Below are 16,478 nucleotides of genomic sequence, written 5' to 3'. Positions count from 1 at the left end.
TGATCATTGGCTTCTCTTTCTTCCAGTCTTACCTTATTTCTTCTGATGCTTATCCACCTACATCTTCTTGCTTTTATTTTTTTGAAAAACATCATTCATTTGCAATGACCAAAATTTTCCACCAAAGTTAAAACTTGGCTTTTTCTCTTCTCCTTTTCCTGCTTATAATGTGGGCAGCTGAAAGCAATTGAGCTAAGACAAATCTTTTACTTAATAAAAAAGTCACAGCCTCTGGTATTCTTTCATTATCAAGATTCATCAGCTCTAATCATCTTTAGCTCTCAAACCCAGAGGGTACAGGATAACAAGAGTTAAGTGAGATGCTCTGGGAAAAATCCTTCTAGGAGTAAGTCTAGTTGTCAATATTGAAAAGATAATCTAATAATCTATTATCCCACAGAGATTCATATTTTAATTTAACTTGGCTAATTAGACCTACAACTCTAAGGATCTGCAGATACCCTTTAATGATATTGATGGTAGAAAACTGACTGAAAGTAAAGTTGTGACATTAGCTTGTTGGAGATTTAGATCATCTTCATCTTCTAAATACTTAATGCCAAAAAGCAAGTCCTTTGAGAAAGTGTCATCTTCCAGCTGTCCCAAAAGGAGGTCAAAATACATCTCTCATTAAGTCCCTTAGAAGAGAGTCTGATTCAAGTGTAAAGATAAAGATTAATTTACAAATTTGTTCAAAGACCACAAGCTGACTTAAGAGATTAATTGATAGAATACTAAAAGCAATTAAAATCTGGTAGTATTTTGATAGTGGCCTTTCAAGATCCTGTTAAATATACATTCCAGGCAAAGAGGAGTGACAGAAGCTTTGAACTTACTTAACTCTCTTTCAAATCTGTCAAATAAACAACTTATTGTATTAATGTCTCTAATTTCCACTTTCGGATAGAGTAGGACAGAACATTTCAGTTGGAAGGGACCTACAACAATCCAGATCTAGTTGAACTTCCTGACTACTTCGGCGTTGAAGGGCAAAAGTTAGCGCATGTTGTTAAGACCATTGTCCAACTGCCTCTTAAACACTGACAGGCCTGGGGCAATGACCACCTCTCTAGGAAACCTGTTCAAGTGTTTGACCACCCTGTTGGTAAAGAAATGCTTCCTGATGTCCAGTCTAAACATCCCCTGATGCAGCTTTGAACCATTCCTATGTGTACTGCCACTGGATACCAGGGAGAAGAGTTCAGCACCTCTGTCTCCACTTGTCTCCACTCTCCCTCCTCCAGAAGCTGGAGGTGCCATGAGGGCACCCCGCAGCCTCCTTTTCTCCAAACTAGACAAGTCCAGAGCCCTTAGAAGCCCCTCACAGAACATTCCTTCCAGCTCTTTCACCAGCAATGTCTTTTGAGGATCCTTTACTACTGACTGATTGCCTTGAGAGATCGGTCAGGAGACCAGTATTATAAGAGGTGGGAGAGCAAAACACAGGCCAGGAGTGTTTGTTTTGACAAATTACTTACAGCTCACAAAAAAAACAAAAACAAAAACAAAAAAAAAAAAAAAAAAAAAAAAAAAAGTTTGTTCGTTCCTCCTTCCTTGCAGCCACCAGAAGCTCACTACAAAATAAGTCAATAAACCAAATGGATGAATGCGGTGCTCTCTGCAACCTGTAACACCACTGTTACTTTACTCATGTTCACTCCCTTGGAGGCAAATTTGCCCAAAGCTAGCCTGGTTAATCAAGAAGACAGTTTCAGAATAACTGCCTGCTCCCTTGGGTTGCTTTAAATTTTAATAACCACCTAGGATTAGTTGCCAGAATGGATCTGAATGAGATAGGGTGGGGTGGTAGTTACAGTTGCAGCATGTGTGGGTGGTAGTTACAGAAACAGGAAAATAACAAAATTTCACAACTGACCTTTTGCTAATGTTTCTTTCAGAAGCAATAGAAAGCAATCTTCTATAAATGGCAGCTAGGATTATACCAAGTGTGAATGCTACAGTTACTCAGCAATAGATGAGAGATGTCAATCCTGTTCTCAAGTCAGGATTTCAAACTATGCTTGAAACGGATGTAGTAATAAGTATTTCCCACAAAACGTGACTGCAACATTATCTGCAACTCCAAACTTTAGGAATATACATATATCCACACATATATGCAAACTTATTATAAGTGGGTATTTGTGGTAAATACACAATACACTGAAATTCTATTCTCTGTCATTAAAAAGATTAGAAATATTACTAATCTTCTAATTTATTACCACATCTGAGTCACGTTACACTTCATGCAGACACAAAATCCCCTTATTTCTTCTACCTGTCTTTTCTGAAATTGTTGTTTGCTTTCAGCAACCAGGATCAGTAAGAGGAAAAAATACTCACAGGATACATATTGAATTTGAACAGAGAACTCATCAGATGCATCTTCTATTCAATAACGATGCTGTACATGGGCCCTGTTTACAAAAACATTATCTATGTCCCAAAGTAGGCAAGGTAGGCATGAATAAAAAAGTTTAAATGTTTTCTGATTATGCTTGCTCAGCAAAAGTCAAAGACTAGAAATCTGCTCCTTCCCTCATCTTGCACAGCTGGTATATTATGTTATCCAATTCTGAAATCACTTAAGAACATACTAGAAGGCTCCCACAGCTATGGTATCTTTTAAGGTTATATGGGAGGTTATTTTTAAAGTCTCTAAACCTGTGCTTATAGGCAGACATCTCAGTAGCTATACATTACATAGTTAGGAGTTAAACAAGTGGTTACATGCTATGATGAACTGGTGTTCAGGAACATTTCGTTCAAAATCAATAAAAATGATTTGTCAGATTAGCTGACAGATGAGACACGTCATGGAAATAATGATCAGTGTCCGCTGCAGGTTACAAGAAAAGCTTGGTATATCATATTGACTAGGCTGCCTATAAATAAATGTAACTTTCTTCTTTGAGGCCATCTGTATTACCCTCAGGCCTTTACTGACAGTCATCTTTGGTCAGGCAGCAGTGCTAAGGAAAACTAAGATTAAATCCAGGAGATAGCAAGCAAGGCAGGCTGATAAATTCAAACAGGCTGCTGCTGCACCATGGAGACTGCCAGCTTCAGACTGAAAGGCCAGCTCAAAATCTGTGGTTTTATAATGTTGGACATGATTCTGTATTCTTCCCACAACACTAATTTCAGGCACCAGCTGACTCCAACACAGCCTATTTGAATGCATTTCTGGCCAATGTTTCCAGTTCAATGACTGACTTGCTCTCTTTCAGGTCAGTGGGACCCACAATGGTCACCTGTCTCCCCAGCTCTCTTCCTGGGGGTAAATACAACTTAAAGCCTCATGCACAATCCGAGGATGCCATACTCAGTCTGAAATTTCTTAAAAGACTGCAGGTTGGAAGGAATGAAATACATTTTTTCAGATTCAGCAAAGGAAAACAGAAGTGAATAATGGTAAAAGAAGAGTATGATGAGTACGAACAAATGGTCTCAGGCAATCATTAATGTACTGTCTGGAAACTAAGCAAATGAGTTGCCTAATGCCTAGTGACTGAAGCAGAAAAATATCAGTCTAAAAGCAATGCAAGGTTTTCAGGTGTAATGAAAATGTGAAAAAAAAAGAGTTTTCAATTAAGAAGTCTCTTATGATGATTAATTATTACTGCATTTCAGGTCTTTTTGAATTGCTTTTCAAGTCCTAATTTTACCAGGTTTCCCTTTAACAGGGAATTACTCTAAAAGTCTATTTGCTCTCTTTATTTCTCAGTGTAGGTGTGAGTGACTGCACTTGCGTGCATAACTTATTTATTATAACCCTGATTAAATATTAAATGCTATGGATAGGGTATGAAAATTGTTATGAATTGCTGACAGCAGTGGGTGTTAACAGTCACTTGTCATTTAGGACAGATGTAAAGAACCACTAAGCTCCTTTACACAAGTAGGCAGCTGAAGAACTTAACTATTGGAAATCTGACAGAAGATACTATTCTTCCCATCCCCCAACATTTTGGGATCTAGCTAGGCCCAAGGATGTGGACCAGTTCAACTACTGTTTGGGGAGAATTAGTAAATTATCTTTGAGGACAAAGGAGAAATATAAAACATAGCAAGCAATAACAAAACTGTCTCAACAGGTATAGCCATGTGTCTCTCGAAGTATTAAAGGGAAGTTCTCACTTCTTGGCTAAGTGACGGTCATAGAAGGCCATAAACAAGGAAAATTTTCTTTTTTGAATATTTTCCAAGAATACTGGAAGTTTCTGATATAGAAATTTCATCAGTGACACCCGATCCTAACTTTTTTGCTGTTAACACCAATATACAAAGACCAAACTTTGAAAAACACTGCAAATAGTAAAAATAACAGAGTTACACCACTTCTCTATTTAACTAGCTATTGTCCTCTTTGGGGGAGAGTCACCCTATTTTCCACTGACAAAACTGTTGAACAATTGGTTCTGTAAAATGCTACATACAGTTAAAAAATTAGACATGGTGTTGTTACTTACCATGTGTCTGAAAGGAATAATGTCTCACAGACATAGAGTGAACCAGATGGTATGACAAAGGAAATTGGGAGACATTAAATTGCAGAGAAGGAAAAAAATGTGGGAGAAAATTAAAGAGCTAAAAGGCACATATGCCCTGAAGAGCAAAAAACCTAAACATAAAACCAAGGAAAATACTTTTGTATCTCCCTGTGAACTATTAAAGGAAGAAAGAGTGAAAAATGTTCTGAGATTGATTTTTTATTTTGTTTGGGGGATTTTTTTTACTTTGTTTTCTGAAGGACAGCTTTGCTAAGAGTTTTATGAGTCAGTAATAACTCAGATAAAAGTGTCTTAAAGACTCTTCCTGTGAACCATTTTCTTGTTTCATTATTTTACTCTCAAAGAAGGAGTTGCTTATTTTCTTCTCCTTTGAAGAGGAAAAAGACTATCAACTACCAGATTTAAAAAATAAAAATAAAGTCTTTGAACTAAAATTAACTATGGTATTTCAAGCTATTATTATTAGGTTGTAATCGTCTGTACCTTCAAAGAAATGAGTTAATATAAACCCAGTATCACTTATTAGTTCTTAAGATTAGCTGTAAATGTAAAGCTGACATAGATCAGTATAGGTTACCAACTGCTGCAAAGCTGTGTTGAAACATGCTCTTCCTGCTTTCACCAACAGTTGTTAAAATCTGGAAGTTATTTACTTAGCTGGGTGGGTCCAATGTATGGATAGCAACCTCTGTTCCAAGACTTCTGCTCTAGGACACTCAGACATTTGACACCTGCACAAATCAAGGCTGCTGGCACTGCTCACTCAGGAAACGAGGCACACACCAAAACCAGTCAACATTGTCAGGTCCTGAGTGGCAGTTTGACCCCTGCACATAGCAGCTCCACCTCCTCCACACTTCCTAGGGAATGCTACACGTCATTGTAAATTAATTTACCTATTGTTCCTTTGTTTTCTAGATCCTACCAGATTATCTAGTAACTTAGAGCTGAGCAGACGTGATCAAGGCCTCAGTTATCTGAGAGGTGCTTTTGGGTAGGCTTCAACCTACACAATCTCAACTGTCTCAAGAATGGCAATGAAGCTGAAGGGCCTAGAACACGAGCCCTGTGAGGAGCAGCTGGGAGAACTTAGGTGGTTTGGTCTGAAGAAAAACAGGCTGGGAAGAGACCTTATTGCTACCTGAAAGGAGGCTGTAGACAGGTAGGGGTCATCCTCTTCTCTCAAGTTATAAGGGACAAGAGGAAATGGCCTCAAGTTGTGCTAGGGAAGGTTTAGATCTGATATCAGGAAAAATTCCTTCACCAAAAGGGCTATTAAGCATTGGAATGGGGAAGTGTTGGAGTCACCATCTCTGGATGTATTTAAAAGATGTAGTTGTGGTGCTTAGGAACATGGTTTAGTGGTGGATTTGACAGTGCTGAGTTAATGGGTGGACTTGATGTTATTAAACATCTTTCCCAGCCTACATGTTCTGTGATTCTAAGTAACTAACATACACAACAAGTAACAATCAGGCTCACGTCTATCTACACAATATATTTTTACTCCAGTAATTAGGTTCAAACTTGAATAGTCCTAGAATTTAAGACGGTATTTCACATCAAGCTTTAGGAAAGCCACTTTGGAGATAATATTTCCAAGCAATTAGCAATAGATATTAAACAGCAAAAACCACCTCAATGTGGTGGAATGGAGGTTTTGTATGAGGGATACTAGAATTCCATTTTCAAAAGAGGGCCTTTTTCTGTGAGAATTAAATTAGGACCTTAGAAATGGGAAAAAACGCCGAAGAAACAAAACTCAACAAAATATTCATTCTGAAAGGAAAGCAAGGATGGAATATAAGACGGAAAACATTCCATGACTTTTTTGTTACTACCTGTAATATTCTAAAATGTAAAAAAATGTTTCACAAAACCCCCTTCAGTTTCAGTGATGTTTTAACAGATCCCTTATCCTTCCTGCAAGGATCACATTTATTTTTCTCTATGCTAATCTCGCCTTTATTTCATGAGAAGGTTTTTCATTCCAGAGGCTTACGTATTGAACAAACTGTTTGAGATTTCTGAGTTCCCACCTACTTTTGCTGCCAGATGGGCAACTGAGCTCTATGGTTTCCTGAACTTCTGGACTATCTCTTGAAGCACCAAGCAGAATTGCCAGCTCAGTATCAGGAAATTTGAGTGTTCTGACCATTTGTAGATTAATCTTGACATAACTTGCTCCATGTCAGGCTCTCACTGCATTGAGAATCTCAACAACATTTGACAATTTGACCATAACGGTAAAGCAAATGGTAGCTGTCAGACAGGACTGCAAAAGAAAGCTTGCTCTTGAAATAAGAGAAATCACGATTAAAGATAATAACTTTAATAAACTCAGACTTCTTATAAAATTGTCTTCCCAAATAATGGCAACAATGCTTTGTGTTACTTTTGCTCATGTGGATCACTGAAAAACTCCATAGATATATAGGGGTTTAGTAAGTTCCTTTTATATATGTGCAGAGTTTGAACATTATTGGAATTCCTGAACTTTGAGAAATAGTGGTTCCAAACTATGTGGCAGCCTTGTAGTTTGGAATTCATATATGGCAATCCCTCCTTCTCACCCCCCTATACAGTGGGAAGAGTATTGAGAGGGTGTAGTTTCTGCACCAGGTAGGCAGATGCCATGTTCTGGAGGGCGAGAAAGTTACACACACAATCAAGAATCTTCAACAGCCAAACCTTTAATTAACATCATAGGTAGATAGTGGTTGTAAAGGGTTTATGTTATTAATAGGAATACCAGTCCAGAGGATCTGATAGATACCTGCCTCTGAAACACTGTCTTATTGACAAAGATAGAAAAGGTTATGCAAATTATTAAATACATAATTAAATATATTTAATAAATAGCACAGCTAAAGCTAAAACAGTAGTGTTGAATGAAGCTTAGAAAGTATAGGGTAGAAGACTGGACGGTGAGACGGACTGAGAACTGGCTAAACAAATGAGCCCAGAGGGTGGGGATCAATGATGCAGCATCCAGCTGGAGACCTATAACTAGCAGAGTCCCCCAAGGATCAGTGCTGGGTCCAGTCCTGTTTAACATCTTCATCAATGACCTGGATGAGAGGACAGAGTGTGTCCTCAGCGAGTTTGCTGATGAAATGAAGCTGGGAGGATTGGCTGATTCACCAGAAGACTACGTGGTCATTCAGTGAGATTGGGACAGACTGCAGAGCTGGGCAGAGAGGAACCTAACGATGTTCAACAAGAATAAGTGTAGAGTCCTCAACCTGAGGAGGAATACCATGCACCAGTACTGAACAGGAGCTGACCTGCTAGAAAGCACCTCTGTCAAGAAGGATCCTGCAGTCCTGGTGGACATCAAGTTATTCATGGGACAGCAATGTGCCCTTGTGGCCAAGAAGGCTAATGGCATCCTCGGGTGCATTAAGAAGAGTGTGTCCAGCGGGTCAAGGGAGGTTATTCTTCTCCTCTACTCTGCCCTAGTGAGACCACATCTGGAGTATTTGTCCAGTTCTGGGTTTCCCAGGTCAACAGGGAGAGGAATTTACTTGAGAGTCCAACAGAGGGCTACGAGGATGATTAAAGGACTGGAACACCTGCCTTATGAGGAAAAGCTTAGAGAGCTGGGGCTGTTTAGTGTAGAGAAGACTGAGAGGGGATCTTAATAATGTCTATAAATATCTGAAAGGTAGGTGTCAAGAAGAAGGGCCAATCTCTTTTCAGTCATGCGCTGTGATAGGACAAGGGGCAATGGATGCAAACTTGAAGACAAGAAGTTCCACCTCAACATGAGGAAAAACTTGTTTACTGTAAGCATTAGAGAGCACTGGAACAGGCTGCCCAGAGAGGATGTGGAGTTTCCTCCTCTGGTGACTTTCAAGACCAATCTGTATGTGTTTGTGTGTGACCTGCCCTAGATTCTATTGTGGTCCTGCTCTGGCAAGGGGGTTGGACTTGATGATTTCCAGAGGTCCCTCCCAACCCCTACCATTCTGTGATTCTGTGTAACATCCAAAATGTTAAGCAAGGTATTGAAAGCTAGAGTATATTACCTGTTAAGAAATAAAAAAGGATCTGTAATTTGCATGTGTTCACCCCAATTCTGAAGTCAGTGAGAAAAGTCTATCTTGGGCACTAGAGGACACATTTTCATTGTTAATTTTACCACATCCTGACAAAGCCCAAGGCCTTCTGCCAAACCTGCTATTCATCCATGCCATAAAGCTCTGCCCCCCAGTCACATTTCCCAACTTCAGGCACACTTAGGAAGTGTAAATTCACTTTTAGAATGTGTCCAGAAAGAGTGAGAGGAGGAGGGCTGCAGCTGTATGAGCTTCTGCATTGCTCTGTATGCTCTACAGAGAGGGTCCCAATCCACTGTTATCCTATACGTGCTTATCCTCAAATTGTCTGGCAAACAAACACACAAAATTGGGAAATTAACCTGAAGTAAACACACACAAAAGTGATTCAGTATCCTTAAGAGTCCCATGAAAGCCCATATGGCGTGGATAAAACTTGACTGAGCTAATTCTTTAAATACTGATCAAACACATTACAAAGTGCAGCTTCTTTTACTTTGTGTGCTGCCTCTTCCAACTTAGTAATGACTTTGTTCCTGGGTTGGTCCACAATTCATAATAAGGTAGCTTAATATAGAGATGACTATCTAAAATAGACAGGGTTACATTGGGGAAAAAAAGCAAACAAATCACTGTCCTTTCAGTGTTTTTAGAAGTTTTCCATCATTTAAGGTTCTATCTACTTCTCAGTGATAGATTTCTACATAGAGGGACGTTACTGCTCATCCACAGGGCAATCTATGGCCCTGAATGACAACAATAATAAGACTGCATTACCACAGTTCTTCATAGATGTGAAATTATTAACTGATGGTCACAAGAGCCACACTGGAAGTCAGTGCAGCCAGTCCTATCCACGTGCAGCCAGTCCCATCTTCATAGAATTATAGAATGGTTTGGGCTGGAAGGGACCTTAGAGATCATTCAGTTCCAAACTCCCTGCCATGGGCTGGGACACCACCCACTTCAACACAGTCTCTTCTTGTATTTTACCTGACTCAATATTTTGCAGTCTAAAAAGTATCAAATGGAAGAAACATTCTTGAAATCAACCCACACAAGCTATAAACAACATTCAGAGAAAAAGAATCATCGTATAATCATAATTTAGTGGTAAGCTACAGTCTGTTCTGTAAGAAGTGAAAGCAGCTAAAGACACTGAATAACTCATTCCGAGAAAATGATTCACTGAAGTCTAGCACAAATAATAAATTTACAAGTCCACAAAATTGAGAGAGAGTATATTGTACTTCTTTCACAGCAACTCCTTGCTTATGTGAAACTTGCTTGTCTGTGAAATTCTTTCTGCAATAGTGACAGTCTAAAGGGCTTGTCATGTACAGCATCTGCTTTCTGTAACCCAACTGCACTATTCCAGTTGTCTTTCTCACTGACTTAAATGAGGAAAGAATCAAGCACATAGTCATCACTGTGTTAACAACAGTACTTTCCTGTGTCAGGAACTATAGTCTGCAGTTTTGTTCTTTAATTATGAATTGACGTGCCATAAGTAAAATGTCCTGGTTTGAGCCAGGATGAAGCCAATTTTTCTTCACCAATTGGCCTTAGCTAATAGACAGAGATGCAACTTATTCTAATAGTTAGGCTGTGCTAAAATAGCAAGCGCTCATACACCATCCAGAAGTCTGGTTTGCTATCATCAGCAAAATAAATATCATTATTTAAATAAAGCCAGGTAAGTAATTTCATCTGAGTGAGTAAGAGAAAGTAGTGAATGGAAACCATTGACACATTTTCTTCTAATATTTTAACATCTGTATTCAATCAAACAGAACACATTCAGATAACCTCAAAAAGAAGACAATAGCTTTCCTTGGACTGGAAGCAGTGTGAAAGTTATAAAAGTAGTTTGTATCAACTCTTTACTATGTCACCTCATTTCAGGCCCCCATTAGATAGGTAGCAATAAGCTCTGTGTTAGAGAATACCACGTTATAACCATTAGTCCAAACTCCGGCAGCTGGCTGTTGAAGATTACCCTAGAGACCTACTGAGATTTAGGAGGGGCAGCTTTCTACTGATTTAGGACAGATTCTGTAGACAATTTTATCATTTATTCTAGAACTGAGCATCTAATTTCCTGAAGAGCACTTGTGAATTATTTCCGTCCTATAGGTACCATAGTGTTCCCAGTAGAATCTTCTTGCTCTTTAATTCAAGATAATGATGTCGTTGCATCTTTAGTTGGCACTTAAAACACAGTTTAATGCCACATTGTCAGTCAAAACTTCTGTGTGATTTGCAAAGGCATTAAACTATCTGAAAAACTGAGCTGAGAAATAAACAGCTTTGATGTATTAGAACTTTCCTGGGCTTTTTAAGGGACTTCTCCCTGTCCCCTCCTCAGGATTGTGGAATGAAGACAACTTTCTTACCATGTGAGAAAATCTGTTTGCACAAATGTCTGTTCTGTGTTGCATAGAGGTATGTGTATAAAACCATTTTATTGTGCTCCATGGTGACTTACACAGAGTAATTCTTACAGGTGTCTCTGACAACTACTTTTCACTCATCTGTAACAATGACTCTGACAAAATGGTGGTTTTATTAATTTACTTACCACCCTTCTGCAATAAAGTATCTGGTGTAAAAACCACAATCTCCTGGACAGCCAATGCTGTCTGTTGTGAGTTTTTTTTCCTGTAGATCAAATCTGAGTCCTAAATCAGCTTTTTTATCCTTTATTCTCACAATGAATAGAGATTGGTAACGGTATGTCTTGGATCTGCAGGGACTGGACAAACTGAATACTCAGTCATCATAGCCCACCTTAAAATAATTACTAAAGCATTTGTAGACATTAATAAAGCTGTTCAGAGATTTTTAAATAGTTTTTTATCAATTGTTAAATATTAACTGGGTTTTGATCAATGGCTTTGCTGTCATATTTAGTCAAATATATTGTGGGAAACCAACCCAAAAGTTTTTTGTTTTTTTCCTTCTTTAAATTGAAGACCTTATGCAATATAGAGCTACATTGATACTTTAATAGAAAAACAATCGCTTTAAGTTTTCTGGTATTTCCAAAATGTAGGCAGCCAGTTTAGCTATTTACTATACTCTTTAGCTAACACTTGATTCTACATCTTTTTATTATGCTGTATTACACAAAGCTCTCATAGCAGTATCAAATGTACGCACGCTTTGAGCAGATAATAAAGTGATATAACAGTTACTAATCATTATGGTTTCATATTTATGCCACTAATAAAGCTGTAATTTATGCAAAAATTTAGAGGATTCTTGATGCTGAACACAGATTTTATGTACTGCCTTCGCTGTTGGGTCAAAACCCAAAAAAAAGCAATACAGAATTAAAGTGCTCAAGTAGGAAGACTGGGAAGCACCATGGAATAATATATCTGCTCTGGGGAGAAGGCAGAGTCACTTGTAATGTGCATTAAAGACTTCTCAGGTCAGCAGGCTGAGCAGATGAAGAGGCATTATAGCTCTCACTATCCTCTCATGATGATCACATGGTCTTCTTCACCATGTTTAAATGTGTCAATAGGAGCAGACAACTCCACAGCAGTATACCAGAGTCCTAAAAATAATTCCAGTTTTTATGCTAACTCTGGCATTTATACTTACAACAAATAATCTTTAGACCATCATTAAACGTCCAAATTGATCATTTTGTACTTACTTCTTACTTCTGAGAAGAAAGCTGGAGGACTTACTGACTTGCCTTTTTCAAAGCATTTGCTTCTCTCATAGACAAGCTTTTCAGGTGAAAGAGAAGGAGGTGGGGGAGAGTTGCATGGATGGTTTTTATTTGTTCATTTGTTTGCTTCCAGCTACAGAATATTTGCTTGTGACATTCTACGTTGTTAGAATTTGCTGTGTTTATCAGGAATACACAGCCTAGTCAAGTAAGTTTTCAGTTTGAAGAACACTGGTGTGCAAATTCAGAGAACAGACACTTATCAAGGCTGCTCTTTTGTTCATGGAGAATGTTAACAACGATGGTTCAGAGTTTACTGATAAACTCACTCAACGTGCTAAGTTAGAGGACACTGTGCACTTAACAAAACAGCGGATGTTCAGAAAAGCATATTTCTGTACTCTACAGGAGTAGCTCACAGTCTTAAAATGGTAGCAAAAATATTACACTTCATTTCTGAATCCTACGTTATGTTAAAACTTCACTTAAAATAATGCTTTAGCAATGAAAAAGACATGGAACTGTTGGAGCAAGTCCAGAGAAGGGCCACAAAGATGATCAGAGGGCTGGAGCATCTCTCCTATGTGGACAGGCTGAGAGAGTTGGGGTTTTTCAGCCTGGAGAAGAAAAAGGCTACGAGGATACCTTATAGCAGCTTTCAAGTACTTGAAGGGGCTACAGGAAAGGTGGAGAGGGACTTTTTACAAGGACTTGTAGTGAGAGGACAAGAGGTAATGGATCAAAACTGCAAGAGGGGAGATTTAGGAGGAAATTCTTCACTAAAGGGTGATGAGACACTGAACAGGTTTCCCAGGGAAGTTGTGGCTGCCCCATCTCTGGAAGTGTTCAAGGCCAGGTTGGATGGGACTTGGAGCAACCTGGTCTAGTGGGAGGTGTGCCCGCTCATGGCAGGGGGGTTGGAACTGGATGATCTTCCAGGTCGCTTCCAACCCATAATAAGTTTGCTAAGTCTATGATTCTTCATATATGAGACATTGCAGTATTTCTCCTAGCAGTCTTAAAGTGTACATTTTACAATAGAAAAAGATAGTAAGAATTGTACCTGGGAAGAAGTTCTACAAGACAGGAAATTAACTGTGTATTTAAATACGTGCTGGCATATACATACGTAGAGCCACAGCTCTAAAAGAGCAAATGACAGCTGACAGGATTACAACATCAAGAGAAGAGAGAACTGTGTTTTGTTTTCATGATTACCCCAAAATGCATGCTTATTATTCTGGGGTTTTCAGAGTCTTTCTCCTCCCTGTCCCCTCCAGGCAAAGAGATAATGGTTGAGGAGGGGATGGAGTAATGTTCTTGCTCTCCTGCTTCATTGCATTGGCCAGCATAACTGGTTACATATATAAAGAGTGCTGAAGGGGAGACCAAGGAAACTCTGCACTGTGTACCTGTAACAGGTATCAACCCAGTAAAGTCAACAGATGCCACGAAAGTGCTCTTTCACATAATTTCCCCTTAGCCAAACATGGACCCTTTTTTAACCCTCAGAGAGTAAGTCCTAAACCAAAACTCATTTCAGCATTTGCTTCAGTAATAGATAGGGTATAGATATACTGATGCAAACTGTTTTAAGAACAAATGAAAAATGTGTGGCTCTTGTGAAAAAGATCATGAGAATATGAGAGTTATCTTATACATGTGGTTTCTTTTTGTGTGGCACTGCTCACCATGTCTTCAAAAGATTAAAGGTAAGATACTGATATAAAAAGTGAAAACAATACATAGAATATATATATTTATATTTCTCCTAGATCTGTAGATCTATTGAGGGATATGTAGGCTTCTACACTGTACAAAGATCCGACAGACAACGGTAAAAGGGGAGACACAAACCACTAATACTAGGAGATTAAGAGACAGGTACCAGCTCCTGTCAACCAAAAAGACCAACTTCCTTGATGAATAATTTGAATTCATTCTACTAAAAAAACTGGATAATAAAATTCACTAAAATCAAGACCAAACTTCCGTTAGTTATTACACTGAAAGGGTTAAGAAGCTGATGGCAATTAGCCTCATTGTATATAATTTTCCTGTTTCATCTTCCTACTGAACAAGTTTTAAATTAGTGAATTAACATGATTGCTCATTTCTGTGTAAATCACATTTACAGCTTTCTAAGTGTGACCCTTAATAGCATAATCAAAAATATGATCTGTAAGCAGTTCATGCAACTTAAAGAATAAATACCTCAAATTTTGCCTCATCAGCAATTTCTGTGTTCAGAGCCATCTTAAGATGAAAACATTAAGCAAAGGTAACAGTTGATACAAATTTTAGACAGTAAATGCTTCAATATTTTGATTTCACAAGATTAGCCTATATAAATAATGCATCAATAATAGTTTAAGCATTTTGCACAGAAGACATTTTTCCCATCATGTATTGTTCTTTGAGATGCAGAATAGAAGTGCTATGCTTGGGGACAGCACTGGAGAAAAAGCTCCTATTAATATATATTTAAATTGCTTAGAATAACCCAGAGTGAAAGCAATCTACGACTCAAACATTCTGCCAAGGTATATATTGGTTTTAACAGTAAATTAACCTTGCAAAGAATCTCAATTATTTATTTATAGACTTTCCAACATACGTCAATCAATCTAAAGGACAACTGAAGAGTACTAATTCCAAGAGTTTTGGCAGGCAACATCTCTAACTCCATAACCTTTTGATATGAAAAAATGCAGTGTAACTACAAAACCCAGGATCTACTTCCTGCCTATTAACATTTGCTACCAAATATGCTTTTATCTAGGAACTGAGAAGTGACATTTTCACCTAATGAAAAAGATGTTGAAGCTCTAATTCAGATGCTCAGTTCAAAGAAATGGGTCTGAACAAGACTTGAGTATTGAAGAACTTATGTTGTCATGCAAGATTCAAGAATTCATAGTTCACAAGTTTCAACATGTAAGAGTCAAATTAATTATGTACTGAAGTAGGGGAAGCATAGAAAATGTCTCATGGCAAAAACGATCTTCTCCCTGTGGATTTAATCTTGCCATTTTGGGGCAACTTTTAAGTACATCCAGAAGTCATTGACTTCTTTGACTCCTGAGACTGCAGTATAATGGAGTATTAAGACACAAGCCAGTAATCTTCAGAAAAAAATAATAAAAGTCTGTGACAGTTAAAGTGAAAAAGCAAAAAATCAATCACCTGCCAAAATTGGGTAAGAGATGGTCAATGAAGCTATTTCAGATCTGTTCTACAGCTAGCTGGTTTCCCATCCTGAAAGTAGCACTGCTCATTTTTATCAGCAGAAAATGGCTCTCAGTTTTGTGTTTCTTCTGGAATCATATCATGGACAGTTGCGGGAGGAGGATGGAACAAAGTGCACATGAAGAGTCAGGGGTATCAGGGATGCCAATATTCCCTATTCGAATAACCTATACACTTCTTTGTTCTGAAAGTTAATGCTAAAAGGCTTATAAGCTGAGCTTACTTCAGGCAGCAATAAAAGCAATAAATATTTATATTCAGAAACAGCATATGGAATACTTTATATCCTAAAAAAGGGGGCAGAACACTGAGAAGTACTTTGAGGACTTTTAGATACTGAGAAATATTATGATTTGTATGAGGTATTTACCAGGAAATTGCCAAACACTTTCACATATTTTCTTAGCCACCACCCGGAGATTTTTTTGTGAGAGGCTTTCAAAGTACAATGGCTAAATATATTTCTTTGCATTTCATCGTGTGCAAACAGCAAGGCAGGATTAGAACAAAGGTCCATGTGGCCTTCCCACCTACCTCTCTCTTAGCCAGTCAACGCCTAAAGACGTGTAAAGAAAAAAACAACAAACAAACAAAAAACCAACAGTGATTCTTATTTCAGAAAACCTGCAGATCCCTCAAACACCTGTGGGACTAGACTTTTATGCATCACAGATGCTGACATTGCCTTGCGAATTTGTTCAGGGCTTTTTTAAACCACGTGAAGTTTGACATTCAAAACCCATTGTGCGCTCTGACGCCACCTTTGCTTCACACAAACCGGGCGTTTCATCAGCACGTCGTCGGCTTTGAAACCGCGTCCTTCATTCGATGTGCTCAGAACGCGGAACGGCGATCGCCTCGCTGTCACATTTCTAACGCTCACGGTTTAGAAACGCACGTCGCGCCCTACCTGGACGGCCCCGGACGAACGGCGAAGGGCGGGCGGGCAGCGAGGAGCGGCTCCCG

Source organism: Chaetura pelagica, unplaced genomic scaffold (assembly GCF_000747805.2).
Source record: "Chaetura pelagica isolate M959 unplaced genomic scaffold, ChaPel_1.0 scaffold221, whole genome shotgun sequence".
Taxonomy (NCBI): Eukaryota; Metazoa; Chordata; class Aves; order Apodiformes; family Apodidae; genus Chaetura; species Chaetura pelagica.
The sequence above is the reverse complement of the archived record's forward strand: the minus strand, read 5'-3'. Positions refer to the sequence as shown.